This window comes from Pristiophorus japonicus, chromosome 19 (genome assembly GCF_044704955.1).
Source record: "Pristiophorus japonicus isolate sPriJap1 chromosome 19, sPriJap1.hap1, whole genome shotgun sequence".
Lineage (NCBI taxonomy): Eukaryota > Metazoa > Chordata > Chondrichthyes > Pristiophoridae > Pristiophorus > Pristiophorus japonicus.
The window spans coordinates 76,469,429-76,484,238 of NC_091995.1; the positions used below are offsets into that span (position 1 = coordinate 76,469,429).

The window sequence follows — 14,810 nt, forward strand, 5'->3', positions numbered from 1 at the left end:
ATCAAAGCACATGGTATTGGGGGTAATGTACTGGCATGGATAGAGAATTGGTTGGCAGACAGGAAGCAGAGTCGGGATAAGCGGGTCCTTTTCGGAATGGGAGGCAGTGACTAGTGGAGTGCCGCAGGGCTCGGTGCTGGGACCTCAGCTCTTTACAATATATATTAATGATTTGGATGAAGGAATTGAGTGTAATATCTCCAAGTTTGCAGATGACACTAAACTGGGTGGCAGTGTGAGCTGTGAGGAGGATGCTAAGAGGCTGCAGGGTGATTTGGACAGGTTAGGTGAGTGGGCAAATGCATGGCAGATGCAGTATAATGTGGATAAATGTGAGGTTATCCACTTTGGTGGCAAAAACACGAAGGCAGAATATTATCTGAATGGCGGCAGATTAGGAAAAGGGGAGGTGCAATGAGACCTGTGTGTCATGGTTCATCAGTCATTGAAAGTTGGCATGCAGGTACAGCAGGATGTGAAGAAGGCAAATAGCATGTTGGCCTTCATAGCTAGGGGATTTGAGTATAGGAGCAGGGAGGTCTTACTACAATTGTACAGAGCCTTGGTGAGGCCTCACCTGGAATATTGTGTTCAGTTTTGGTCTCCTAATCTGAGGAAGGACGTTCTTGCTATTGAGGGAGTGCAGCGAAGGTTCACCAGACTGATTCCAGGGATGACTGGACTGACATATGAGGAGAGACTGGATCAACTGGGCCTTTATACACTGGAGTTTAGAAGGATGAGAGGGGATCTCATAGAAACGTATAAGATTCTGACAGGACGGGACAGGTTAGATGCGGGAAGAATTTTCCCGATGTTGGGGAAGTCCAGAACTAGGGGACACAGTCTTAGGATAAGGGGCAGACCATTTAGGACTGAGATGAGGAGAAACTTCTTCACTCAGAGAGTTGTTAACCTGTGGAATTCTCTACCGCAGAGAGTTGTTGATGCCAGTTCAAGAGGGAGTTAGATATGGCCCTTACGGCTCAAGGGATCAAGGGGATGCAGAGAAAGCAGGAAAGGGGTACTGAGGTGAATGATCAGCCATGATCTTATTGAATGGCAGGCTCGAAGGGCCGAATGGCCTACTCCTGCACCTATTTTCTATGTTTCTATGCTTCTAAGAGCTGAGGCAGGGATGGAGTATGTCTATATGTACTTTTATGTATATTTATATATATATGTGTCTATATGTACTATGTCCCTTTGTATTTCCTGCTCCCGTCCACACAACTTACTGTGCCTCCGGACATAGTGTCATCTTCAAACTTCATCCAAGTTATACAGTAAAAAGCGGAGGCTCCGGTACCGATCCCTGGGGAACACCACATGCCACCAATCCATTTATCCTTATTCTGTTTCCTACCTCCCAAACAATTATCACCCATGTCACAAGATTTCCTCCAACAGATTTGCTAACAATCTATTGTGTGGAACTTTATCAAATGCCTTCTGGAAGTCCAGAGATCACACTGCCCTATCCACCATGCCAGTGACCTCTTCAAAAAATTCAACGAGATTAGTCAGGCATGACCTACCTTCAAAAATCCGTGCTGGCTCTCTTTGACCAGTGTCTACTTGTCCAAGTACTCAGTCACTCTATCCCTGATGATAGATTCCAGCAACTTCACCACAATTGATGTTAAACTGGCGCGTCTGTATTTACCATGGGGGGAGTTTTGCCGGGGGGTCAGCGGGCGCGATCGGTGGCGGGTCGGGTGGGAATTTTTTTTTGACAGCGAGTCAGCAACCCACTGTCAACCCATTGCCACACGCCTTTCCCAAATGTCATTTCTGTCGGCGCTGTGCTTATCCGAGCTTATTAGCGGCGGGGGAGGCAATTCAGGTCATTATGACCTTGTTAACAGAGGATTAAGAACTATTTTCAACTCGCCTTCAGAGTTTACCAGCTCGCCCACGGGATCCACGCTGCTTCGGGATCATGTCAGGTAAGCAGGTCGGGAGTTGAATGGCCATGGAATCATCTCATTACTTGACAGGTGCAAATGTGCGATAAAAGCACCCATTTCACAACCATTCACTTTCTAAAATCAGAAGCTGTTGCTTTGGAAGGCACGTTAAGCTTTATGCAGGTTTCAAGTGTTTGGAGCTATCTCTCTATCCAGTGTCATTGGAACAACCTCTCTCACCATTGGCAGATCGCTCCTGTCATCTCAAGTTCACCTGCCATCTATTACATCAGCATCAGCGACCTTGAAACTATCTCACCTTGGTCCTCAGAATCCCACCACGATCAGCCCCAACACCAGCAGCACCAGCCATACCAGCAGCACCAACAGCAACACCAACACCAACCTTCTTTGCAATCAACTGAAGCTGCACAGGACACCAACCACATTGCTGCCCGGGAGGCCAGGGATGGCCTCACCATGGCCAGGTTTACTTCACTTGACGCTGTACATGATGCGCCAGGTTGGCACCATCCCACACCAACACCATAAAGCATCCCTACAATGGCCAAGCCACTGCTTTCACACTCATCAGCATTGCGGGGGCCACCTATATGTCTCACTATTCACTGCAACTCACTAAGCCACTTCCAAAGGTTTGCATAAATCTGTCCAGAAATGCAAAGTGTTGAAAATAAAGATTTCAATATTTGACAGCACATCAACATAAACTTCACATGAACATTGGCTAAAACACATAAGTGCCTACTCTTGGATTTTGTTAGTTGGTATGATTACAGTAGGTTGAGGGTGGCTAGTCAGATGAGGAAGTGATAATGTAGATAAAGAAAGGGATAGATGGAGGTGTAAGGTAATTTGATGTGAGTAAGGATGTGCAGGAGTAGCGTAGGGAAGGCAGAGTGTTGGGGATGTGATGAGTGGCACAGCAGGATGAGGTTGAATGTGGCTTTGCAGTACATAAGACCCTAAGAACATAAGAAATAGGAACAGGAGTAGGCCATATGACCCCTCGAGCCTGCTCCGCCATTCAATAAGATCATGGCTGATCCGATCATGGACTCAGCTCCACTTCCCCGCCCGCTCCCCATAATCCTTTACTCCCTTATCGGTTAAGAAACTGTCTATTTCTGTCTTAAATTTATTCAATGACCCAGCTTCCACAGCTCTCTGAGGCAGTGAATTCCACAGATTTACAACCCTCTGAGAGAAGAAATTTCTCCTCATCTCAGTTTTAAATGGGCGGCCCCTTATTCTAAGATCATGCCCCCTAGTTCTTGTCTTCCCTATCAATGGAAACAGCCTCTCTGCATCCACCTTGTCAAGCCCCCTCATAATCTTATACGTTTCGATAAGATTACCTCTCATTCTTCTGAATTCCAATGAGTAGAGGCCCATCCTACTCAACCTTTCCTCATAAGTCAACCCCCTCATCTCCGGAATCAAGCTAGTGAACCTTCTCTGAACTGCATCCAAAGCAAGTATATCCTTTCGTAAATATGGAAACCAAAACTACAGGCAGTATTCCAGGTGTGGCCTCATCAATAACTTATAGAGCTGTAGCAAGACTTCCCTGCTTTTATACTCCATCCCCTTTGCAATAAAGGCCAAGATACCATTGGCCTTCCTGATCACTTGCTGTATCTGCATACTATCCTTTTGTGTTTCATGCACAAGTACCCCCAGGTCCTGTTGTATTGCGTCACTTTGCAATCTTTCTCCATTTAAATAATAACTTGCTCTTTGATTTTTTTCTGCCAAAGTGCATGATCTTACACTTTCCAACATATTATTCCATCTGCCAAATTTCTACCCACTCACTTAGCCTGTCTATGTCCTTTTGCAGATTTATTGTGTCCTCCTCACACATTGCTTTTCCTCCCATCTTTGTATCGTCAGCAAACTTGGCTACGTTCCACTCGGTCCCTTCCTCCAAGTTGTTAATATAGATTGTAAATAGTTGGGGTCCCAGCACTGATCCCTGTGGCACCCCACTGTTACTGATTGCCAACCCAAGAATGAACAATTTATCCCTACTCTCTGTTTTCTGTTCGTTAGCCAATCCTCTATCCATGCTAATATATTACCTCAACCCTGTGAACTTTGTCAAATGCCTTCTGGAAATCCAGATACACCACATCCACTGGTTCCCCTTGATCCAACCTGTTCGTTACATCCTCAAAGAATTCTAGCAAATTTGTCAAACAAGACTTCCCATTTGTCGTTTCGTGATCTACTGAGATCATTGAAAGGTTTGCGCCACTGCAGCCTGGCCCTCCTGATGACATCCCTGCTTGTGTCCTCCTATGCATTGTGCAACCAGACTGCGTTGGTATCTTGAGGAGGTCTCTTCCGCCCATTGGAATGGAAGAGAACCTCCCTGCGTGCTGTGTCTCCCTCCATAAGCTTCTGGGAGTTATGGGAGAGCCTGGGTGTAGTGATTGTCATTGTTTGCAGCACCTCAATACTGTAGAACACTGACAGCACAAATGTCAAAATTAATTTGCGTATGGTCCCTTTAAGGAAACCAGCAGATGACACGTCATCAAATTATGTCATCAGACACGCTTCCTTTAATTGGCTGGCCACCGTGCTGGAGAGGCTTAACACGCCCAATCAGAGGAAAATTATTTTGGTCAGCAGGCTGGAGCAGGCCAGGGGCCCAGTGAGGTTGGTAATTTCATCCCTCCTCCACTTCTTAAATAATGCAGTGACATCGGCAACTTTCCAATCCAAAGGCACGATTCCTGAAAACAGACAGCTTTGACAATTATGGCTAACGCATTTACAATTTCCTCTGGTATTCCTTTTAATAACCTGGGGTGGAAACCATCAAATCCTGGAGATTAGTCTATCTTAAGTCCCAGTATTTTCTCCATTTTTTTTGTTTACTTGGATTAAATCCACTAAGTTCCTCTACTTGACTTATTTTTAGATTGGTGACCATGAAGGTGTTGGATTTTCGTAATAAACCAAACGATTCATTAATATACTTCTGGGAAGGAAACCTGCCGTCCCTACCTGGTCTGGCCTGTACGTGACTCCAGTCCCACACCAACGTGGTTGACTCCAAACTTCCCTCTGATGTGGCCGAGCAAGCCACTCAGTTGTCTCAAAGTACTACCAGTGGTTCAAGAAGAAGGTCCAGCACTACCGTCTTAAGGCAACTAGGGATGGACAATAAATGCTGGTCTTGCCTACATCCCAAGAATGAATAAATGAAAAGAGAGATAAACACTTGGAATGGACCCTGGAAAGAGTATTGGAGGGAAAAAGAAGCCTTGCAATTGTTGAAAAACCAATTGGATGCTGCAATGGAAGGGGGTTGCAGGGAGAGAGGACACTGGAGTCTTTTGGTTGGATGCATTAAGATGAGCCACAAGGCCTTCCTCATCCATAATTATTTTCTGATCTTTTATGACTTAAAAGAAAGAAAGACTAGTGCCTTTCACGATCATCAGATGTCTCAAAGCGCTTTACAGCCACTGAGGTACTTTTTGAAGTGTAGTCACTGTGGCAAATGCAGCAGCCAATTTGCACACAGCAAGCTCCCACAATGTGATAATGAGCAGATAATCTGTTTTCGTGATGTTGGTTGAGAAAGAAAGAAAGAGTTGCATTTATATAGCATCTTTCACATCCACCAGATGTCTCAAAGCGCTTTACAGCCAATGAAGTACTTTTTGAAGAGTCATCATCATCATATGCAGTTCCTCGGAATTGAGGAAGACTTGCTTCCACTCCCAAAGTGAATTCTTTGGTGGCTGAACAGTCCGATACGAGAGCCACAGACCCTGTTACAGGTGGGACAGACATTCGTCGAGGGAAGGTACGGGTGGGGCTGATTTGCCGCGCGCTCCTTCCACTGCCTGTGCTTGGCCTCTTCATGCTCCTTGCATCGAGCCTCAAAGAGCTCAACGCCCTCCCGGATGCACTTTCTCCACCTCGGGCGGTCTGCGGTCAGGGTCTCCCAGGTGTCAGTGGTGATGTCGCACTTTACCAGGGAGGCTTTGAGGCTGTCCTTATAACGTTTCCGCTGTCCTCCTTTGGCTCGTTTACCATGAAGGAGCTCCGCATAAAGAATTTGCTTCGGGAGTCTCGTATCTGGCATACGTACTATGTGGCCTGCCCAGCGAAGCTGATCGAGTGTGGTCAGTGCTTCAATACTGGGGATGTTAGTCTGGCCGAGGACACTGATGTTGGTGCGCCTGTCCTCCCAGGAGATTTGCAGGATCTTGCGGAGACATCGTTGGTGATATATCGCCAGCGACTTGAAGTGCCTTCTGTACATTGTCCATGCCTCAGACCCATACAGGAGAGCGGGTATTACTACAGCCCTGTAGACCATGAGTTTGGTGGTAGATTTGAGGGCCTGGTCTTCAAACACTCTTTTCCGCAGGCAGCCAAAGGCTGCGCTGGCGCACTGGAGGCAATGCTGAATCTCCGCATCAATGTCTGCCTTTGTTGATAAGAGGCTCCCGAGATATGAGAAATGGTCCACGTTGTCCAGGGCCGCGCCGTGGATCTTGATGATTGGAGGACAGGCTGGTGTAGGACATTTGTTTTACGGATGTTAAGCGTAAGGCCCATGCTTTCATATGCCTCAGTGAATACATTGACTATATCCTGGAGTTCAGCCTCTGATTGTGCACAGACGCAGGCGTCGTCCGCATACTGCCGCTCAATGACAGAGATTGGGGTGACCTTGGACCTGGCCTGGAGGCGGCGTAGGTTAAACAGCTTCCCACTGGTTCTGTAGTTTCATTCCACTCCAGCGGGGAGCTTGTTGACTGTGAGGTGGAGCATGGCAGCGAGGAAGATTGAGAAGAGGGTTGAAACGATAGCACAGCCCTGTTTGACCCCAGTCCGGACGTGGATTGAGTCTGTGATGGATCCGTTGGTAAGGATCACGGTCTGCGTGTCATTGTGAAGCAGGCGAAGGATGACGACAAACGTTTGGGGGCATCCGAAACGGAGGAGGACGCTCCATCAACCCTCGCGGTTGACAGTGTCAAAGGTATTTGTAAGATCGAAAAAGGCCATGTATAAGGGCTGGCACTGCTCCCTGCATTTTTCCTGCAGCTGGCGCGCTGCAAAGATCATGTCTGTTGTGCCCCGTAGGGGACGAGATCCACATTGTGATTCCGGGAGGCGCTCCTCCCATAGGGAGAAGACGATTGAGGAGAACTCGAGCAACAACTTTCCCAGTGGCTGAAAGCAGTGAGATTCCCCTGTAGTTGCCGCAGTCGGACTTGTCCCCCTTTTTAAAAATGGTCACAATCACTGCATCTCTTAGATCTCCCAGCATGCTCTCCTCCCTCCAGATAAAGAGATGAGGTCATTTATCCGCGCCAACAGTGCCTCTCCGCCATATTTTAGCGCCTCAGCAGGGATTCCATCCGCACCCGTAGCCTTATTATTCTTAAGCTGTTTTATGGCTTTTCCTACCTCGTGCAATGTTGGAGTTTCACTGAGTTGGTGACGGGTCGCATGCTGCGGGATGGAATCGAGAACACTCGAGTCAAAGGCAGAGTCTTGATTGAGGAGATTTTCAAAGTGCTCCTTCCATCGGGCTCTGACCGCCTCGGTGTCCTTGATGAGTGTTTCCCCGTTCTTGGCCAGGAGTGGGGTGGGGCCTTGGGAGTTTGGACCGTAGGTGGCCTTGACTGCAGTGAAGAATCATCTCATATCGTGGCTGTTGGCCAGTTGTTGTATCTCATGTGCTTTCCCCATCCACCACTTGTTCTTTAGGTCCCGAGTTTTTTGTTGGACCTGAGCCTTGAGCCGTCTGAAATGTTGTTTTGCTGCTCCCGAGTTGGGCTGTTGCTTGAGGCTCAAAAATGCTTTGCGCTTGCGATCTATTAGTTCTTCGATTTCCTGATCATTTTCATTAAACCAGTCCTGGTGTTTTCTGGTTGAGTGACCAAGTGTCTCTTCACAGACACTGGTTATAGAGGCCTGGAGGGCAGACCAAGTGCTATGGGAATTCAGCATCTCAGGGTCATCAAGGCACGCCAGATTGGCTGTGAGGCGCTGGCTGTATAGGGCTCTCTTAGCTGGGTCTCTAAGCGCCCCGACATTAACTTTTTTGCGGAACTGCTTCTGCTATACCCTCTGCTTTGGGGCAATGTTAATGTTGATGATGGATCGGATTAGGCGCTGGTCCGTCCAGCAGTCATCATGGCGCGGGTGATGCGCACATCCTTGCGATCCCTGGCTCAGACGATGACATCGTCAAGCAGGTGCCAGTGCTTGGAGCGAGGGTGTTGCCACGATGCCTTGTATTTGTCCCTCTGGCGGAACAGGGTGTTGGTAATGAAGAGTTCATGTTCGAGACATTTGATGAGTAGTCACTGTTGTAATGTGGGAAACGTGGCAGCCAATTTGCGCACAGCAAGCTCCACAAACAGCAATGTGATAATGGCCAGATAATCTGTTTTTTTGTGATGTTGATTGAGGGATAAATATTGGCCCAGGACACCGGGGATAATTCCCCTGCTCTTCAAAATAGTGCCATGTGATGTTTTACATCCACCTGAGAGAGCAGACAAGGCCTCGGTTTAATGTCTCATCCGAAAGGCAGCACCTCCGACAGAGAAGCATTCCCTCAGCACTGCACTGGAGTGTGCCAGCCTAGATTTATGTCCTTAAGTGGGACTTGGAACCCACAACCTTCTGACTCAGAGGTGAGTGTGCTACCCACTGAGCCACAGCTGACACACACAGTAGCAGTCTGTTCAGGAACTGAATCGGTGAGGAGCTTCTCAGATCTAACCCATCGTATGATTTATTATTTGCCAATTGCTGAGCTGAGCTGCAAAGATCTTGCTGATCGGAGGACACAAGACCGAGAGCCAAATGTTTATTCATAGTGTTGATCAGCACAGTATATTTTATAATTCAAGGTAATGAATATTCCTGTAGTTCATCATAAAAATGACCTGGGGATACTGCAGGTCTTAAACAACAAATCCCCAACACTTTTAGTTCCTACACTATAAAATTGATATACCTTCAGGTCCAAGATTATGCAGCACCACTCTAAAATGAAAAAGGATTTTGAAGACTATTCGTGTTGTGTATGAAGAAAGAGTCTGACTGGATATACTGTGAGCTCAAAGTAAAGTGTGACCGTAGTCTTTTATTGCAGGTCTTCAGAGTGCCTCTCCAGCCTGTGAGGCCTCCTTACGTACTTGTGCTCCCAAGGGATTATGGGATCCCTTGGGACTCCAGGGGATGAGCCCTCTGGTAGCTGTACAAGGTAAATACAAGTTTACATATATAACAACACTCCCCCACCCCCCCCAAAGTCAACAGTGTAACTATTTACAAGGTGAGACGATCTGGGGCCCTTTTTTCCCTGGTTGATCATCTCGGTGCAGATGCTGGTATTGGTGAACATTCTGCTGGGCCCTCGCTGGGCTGCTGTGCAGCTGGCCTTGCTGGGCTGCCTGGTGTGGTGAGTCCTGCTGGGCTGTTGTGGATGTTGGGTTCTACTTCGTGGCCAACCGCGGTGTCGGTTTCCACTGGTGTGTATGTTGGGGGGTCAAAGAAGATCAGGTCCAAAGTGGGTTGCTCAGGATAGTCCGTGAATCTGAGTTTGATTTGGTCCAAGTGTTTCCGGTGAATGAGTCCATTTGAAAGTTTTACCCAAAACAACTTGCTCCCCTCTTTGGCCACGACAGTGCCGGGAAGCCACTTGAGACCTTGTCCATAATTCAATACAAATACAGGATCAATGATTTCAATTTCGCATGACACATTTGCGCTATCATGATATGTACTTTGTTGAAGCCGCCTGCTCTCTACCTGTTCATGTAGATCAGGGTGAACTAATGAGAGCCTTGTCTTAAGTGCCCTTTTCGTGAGCAGTCCAGCAGGTGGAATTCCAGTGAGTGAATGGGGTCTCGTGCGGTAACAAAGCAGGACTCGGGATAGACGAGTCTACAGTGAGCCTTCAGTTACCCTCTTCAAGCCCTGCTTGATGGTTTGCACTGCTCTCACTGCCTGACCATTGGATGCTGGTTTGAACAGGGCAGATGTGACATGTTTGATCCCGTTGCGGGTCATGAATTCTTTGAACTCGGCACTGGTAAAACATGGCCCGTTGTCGCTCACAAGGACATCGTGCGTGGCAAACATGACCCGCAGGCTTTCAGTGGTGGCAGCGGACGTGCTTGCCGACATTATCTCACATTCAATCCATTTGGAGTATGCACAAGGAACATTTTACCCAAGAATGGGTCTGAATAGTCGACATGGACTCTAGACCACAGTTTGGAGGGCCAAGACCATAAACTTAGTGGCACCTCCCTGGGTGCATTACTTAACTGCGAGCATGTATTACATCTGTGCACGCAGGACTCTAAGTCCGCATCGATACCGGGCCATCACACGTGGGATCTGGCTATCGCTTTCATCATTACGATGCCTGGGTGGGTGCTGTGGAGGTCACTGATGAAGGTGTCTCTGCCCTTCTTGGGGACCACTATCCGATTTCCCCACAGAAGGCAGTCTGCCTGTATAGACATTTCATCTTTGCGCCGCTGGAATGGCTTTATCTCTTCCTGCATTTCCACTGGGACACTGGACCAGCTCCCGTGAAGCACGCAGTTTTTTACTAGGGACAGTAAGGGGTCCTGGCTCGTCCAGGTTCTAATCGGTTGGGCTGTGACAGGTGATTGCTCACTCTCAAATGCTTCCATAACCATGACGAAATCTGCGGGCTGCGCCATTTCCACCCCCGTGGTGGGCAAAGGCAGCCTACTGAGAGCATCGGTGCAGTTTTCTGTGCCTGGCCTGTGGCGGATGGCGTAGTTGTATGCGGACAACTTGAGCGCTCAGCTCTGGATGCGGGCCGATGCATTAGTATTTATCCCCTTACTCTCGGAAAACAGGGATATCAGTGGCTTATGGTCAGTTTCCAATTCAAATTTTAGCCCAAACAGGTATTGATGCATTTTCTTTACCCCATAGACACACGCTAATGCTTCTTTTTCAATTATGCTGTAGGCTCTCTCAGCCTTAGACAGACTCCTGGATGCATAAGCAACCGGTTGCAATTTCCCAAAATCATTAGCTTGTTGCAATACACACCTGACGCCATACGAAGACGCATCACATGCTAGTACCAAACGCTTACATGGATTATACAACACAAGCAATATGTTTGAGCATAATAATTTTCTAGCTTTTACAAAGGCATTTTCTTGGCTTTTGCCCCAAACCCATTCGTCTTCTTTACGCAGTAATGGTGCATTGGTTCTAACAGTGTGCTGAGACCCGGTAAGAAGTTACCAAAATAGTTAAGGAGTCTTAGGAACGACCGCAGCTCCATCACGTTCTGTGACCTCGGTGCGTCCTCGATTGCCTCCGTCTTCGAATCGGTGGGCCTGATGCCATCCGCCGCGATTCTTCTCTCCAGGAACTCCACTTCAAGCGCCAGGAAAACGCACTTTGAGCAGTTTAACCTGAGCCCCACGCTCGCTTGTGTCCCGACCTGTAACCAAGATGTCGTCCTGGAAGACCACCGTGTGCGGGGACCGACTTCAGTAAGCTTTCCATGTTTCTCTGGAATATCACTGCCGCTGATCGAATTCCAAACGGGCATCTGTTATAAATGAAGAGACCTTTGTGCTCGATAGATTTTTGGACTCTCGGGAAAACAAGGGATATGGGGATCGGACGAGAAAGTGTTGAGGTCGAAGGTCAGCCATGATCTTATTGAGGGGCGGAGCAGGCTCGAGGGGCTGTATGCTCCTAATTCTTAAGTTCTTTCTTACTTAGGTTAAAGGACCTCTGTCCTAACTTTTGAAAGACAGCATCAGATGACTAAGGAGTAAGTGTTATCCTTTATATATTAATATATAAATAAATAAATAAAAAATATATAAATAAATAAATAAAAATAAAAAAATAAAGTATGCAGCACAGAAACAACGCTCTAATAGGACAACAAATACAGAAAGATATGGTAATCTGATGTCAGAAGCACGGAAATCTGGTGCCCTTGTGGACTCTTAAGATCTAAGAAGCCCAGTTTGAAAACCACAATATTATTACGTGTGTCAGATTTTACCAGTCTAGATATGTCCCTGTTTCCGATCAGGTTTAGTTCTCTAATTACTGGCTATAGCTTGTCAGCAATAATTCCTCTCACCTTTCAGTGTCCCTCTTCCATTAAGGTACCGCAGCACCATATCGTATGAAACGTGTCGTATCTTGGAGACAGTATCAAGCTGAAATAGTCTGACATCACAGCAGCATAATACATCAGTTGTGTGGTATCCCGGGTGCAGCAACAGGCTGAAGGAAGAAGAAATAGATGGTGATTAGTGAGTGTAAAGAAAAGGAAGAAAGACTTGGATTTAACATCATCATAGGTGGTCCCTCGAACGAGGATGACTTGCTTCCACGAGAGTTCACAGATGTTTCAATGAAGGACCCGATGTTCCAGCCCTGAACTCCAATTGAGAGGGTGGAAGATGCCTGTGAGTGGATTTGTTTAATGTGTGGTGACCGTTGCACACCAGCCACCACACGGGCTTGACAGAGCTAGGTCTTGGTCCAGTGGCAAGGGTTAACCAGGACGACCGGAGACCTGCTCTGCTGCACGGATCTAGTGCCCTCACATATCGCAGTGTGGGCTGGCCCGTGCTGCCCCTTGGATTTATATAGTGCCTTTCATGACAACCCAAAGCACTTTACAGCCAATTAAGTACTTTTTGAAGAGTAGTCACTGTTGTAATGTGGGAAACGCGGCAGCTAATTTACACACAGCAAGCTCCCACAAACAGCAATGTGATAATGATCAGATAATCTGTTCTTGTTATGTTGATTGAGGGATAAATATTGGCCCAGGACACCAGGGATAACTCCCCTGCTCTTCTTCGAAATAATGCCATGGGTTCTTTTATATCTACCTGAGAGAGCAGACGGGGCCTCGGTTTAACATCTCATCCAAAAGACAGCTCATTCGGCAGTGCGGCACTCCCTCAGCATTGCACTGGGAGTGTAAGCCTAGATTTTTGTGCTTAAATCTCTGGAGTGGGACTTGAACCCACAACCTTCTGACTCAGAGGCGAAAGTGCTGTCCACTGAGCCACGGCTGGCACTGTTGTGGTCATTTGGAGTATAGTTTAAATATATTTTGATATTAAATGGTGAATGGAGAGCCCAATCAGAATGAAGCAAGATGTTGGCCTGAAGAAAGCAGGCAATAGCCATGTCAGGTAACAAGGGACGGGGAGTTGGCAGGAGATCAGATAGTCCATCTCACTTACTGTCACAAGCAAGCTCGGAACTTCAGTCGATGCTTCAGGGCACGTTTGCCCACAGGAAAAGCAGAGGATACAAGATCCCAAATGGCACAGTTGGTAACAAAACACCCCAATGCAACATTGGAAAAGATTCAAGAATGAGATCAGGTAAAGTAATATCGGTGGACATGCGTGCATATTTGTAGAATCTTTCCTGACCTGTTGCCAATGCAACTCGAACTGGATCATAGCAGAAAGAAAGATTTTGCATTTCGATAGCACCTTTCACAACCTCAGGGCGTTGCACAACGCTCTACAGTAAAGTAATGAAGTACTTTTGAATTGCGGTCACTGTTGTAATGTCGAGTACGTGGCAGACACTGTTCCCTGTAAGGTGCGCCCGCGCACTGCTTCAGGGAACCCGCGGAACCGGTCTGTGAATGTAAAAGCCCACGCAGGGCCAAAAAATTACAGGGAACACAAGCATAGCCTACGTGTCAGCTGTGGTTCAGTGGGTAGCACCCTCGCCTCTGAGTCACAAGCCACTCCAGGAACTTAAGCACAGAAATTTAGGCTGACACTCCCAGTGCAGTGCTGAGGGTGTGATCAGACGTTAAACCCGCCTGCTCTCTCAGGTGGATGTAAAAGATCCCACGCCCACTATTTCGAAGAAGAGCAGGGGAGTTATCCCTGGTGTCCTGGCCAATATTCATCCCGCCACCAACATCACTAAAACAGATTGTCTGGTCGTTGTCGCATTGCTGTTTGCGGGAGCTTTCTGTGCGCAAATTGGCTGCCGCGTATCCTACATTATAACAGTGACTACACTTCAAAAGTGCTTCAGTGGATGAAAAATGCTTTGAGATGTCGTGAAAGGTGCTGTGGAAATGCAAGTCTATCTTTTTTTAAGATTTGTGTATCTCTGCTCTCCTGCTCCACTTTAAGTTTTACCATTTGGTATATATTTCTTCTCCTTAGCCATCCTTCCAAAATGTAGTACCTCTCATTTCTCTGCATTAACTTCCGTCCAACATCTATCTGGCCAATCTTCTAGCCCATGTCCTGCTGAAGTACAAATATGCGAGCAATGATGGACAGGAAAAGACCCTCAGGTCCATCCAGCCTGTCCCACACAATCACGATGCCTTATGCGCCACAATAAATACACTCTCCGCCTCACTCAAGGGCCATGTGATCTGCTGGGAGAGGCGAGAAACTAGATATAAAATCCAGGCCACCTTGGATATCCCTCTCTGACCCACTTAGGTGATCGAAACTAGTCCAGGAGATCACCCTGGCCCTGATTTACGTTGCAAGATATCTACGTCTTGTAAGAGGTGATTGCCACCCCAGCCAGAAACAGCTCCGGCTCTCACTTGCAAGTGCCAGGTGTGACTCAATGGGTAGCACTCTCACCTCTGAGTCAGAAGGTTGTGTGTTCAAGTCCCACTCCAGTAACTAGAGCACAAAAATCCAGGCTGACACTCCAGTTCAGTGCTGAGGGAACGCTGCACTGTCAGAGGTGCCGTCTTTCAGATGAGATGTTAAACCGAGGCCCCATCTGCCCTCTCAGGTGGCATAAAAGATCCCATGGCACTATTTCGTAGAAGAGCAGGGGAGTTAT

General features: G+C 47.4%; 1 protein-coding gene across 2 annotated transcripts in view; it reads right to left on the minus strand.

Annotated features, from left to right (window-relative positions):
• Positions 1 to 14,810, minus strand: part of LOC139229965 (protein Tob2-like) — a 121,696-nt gene that overhangs the window by 55,090 nt on the left and 51,796 nt on the right. For both annotated transcript variants that reach the window (XM_070861651.1, XM_070861652.1), the window contains one exon: positions 12,088 to 12,233. The gene's annotated coding sequence lies outside the window, so the exon portion shown is untranslated. The remainder of the gene's footprint in view (positions 1 to 12,087; positions 12,234 to 14,810) is intronic.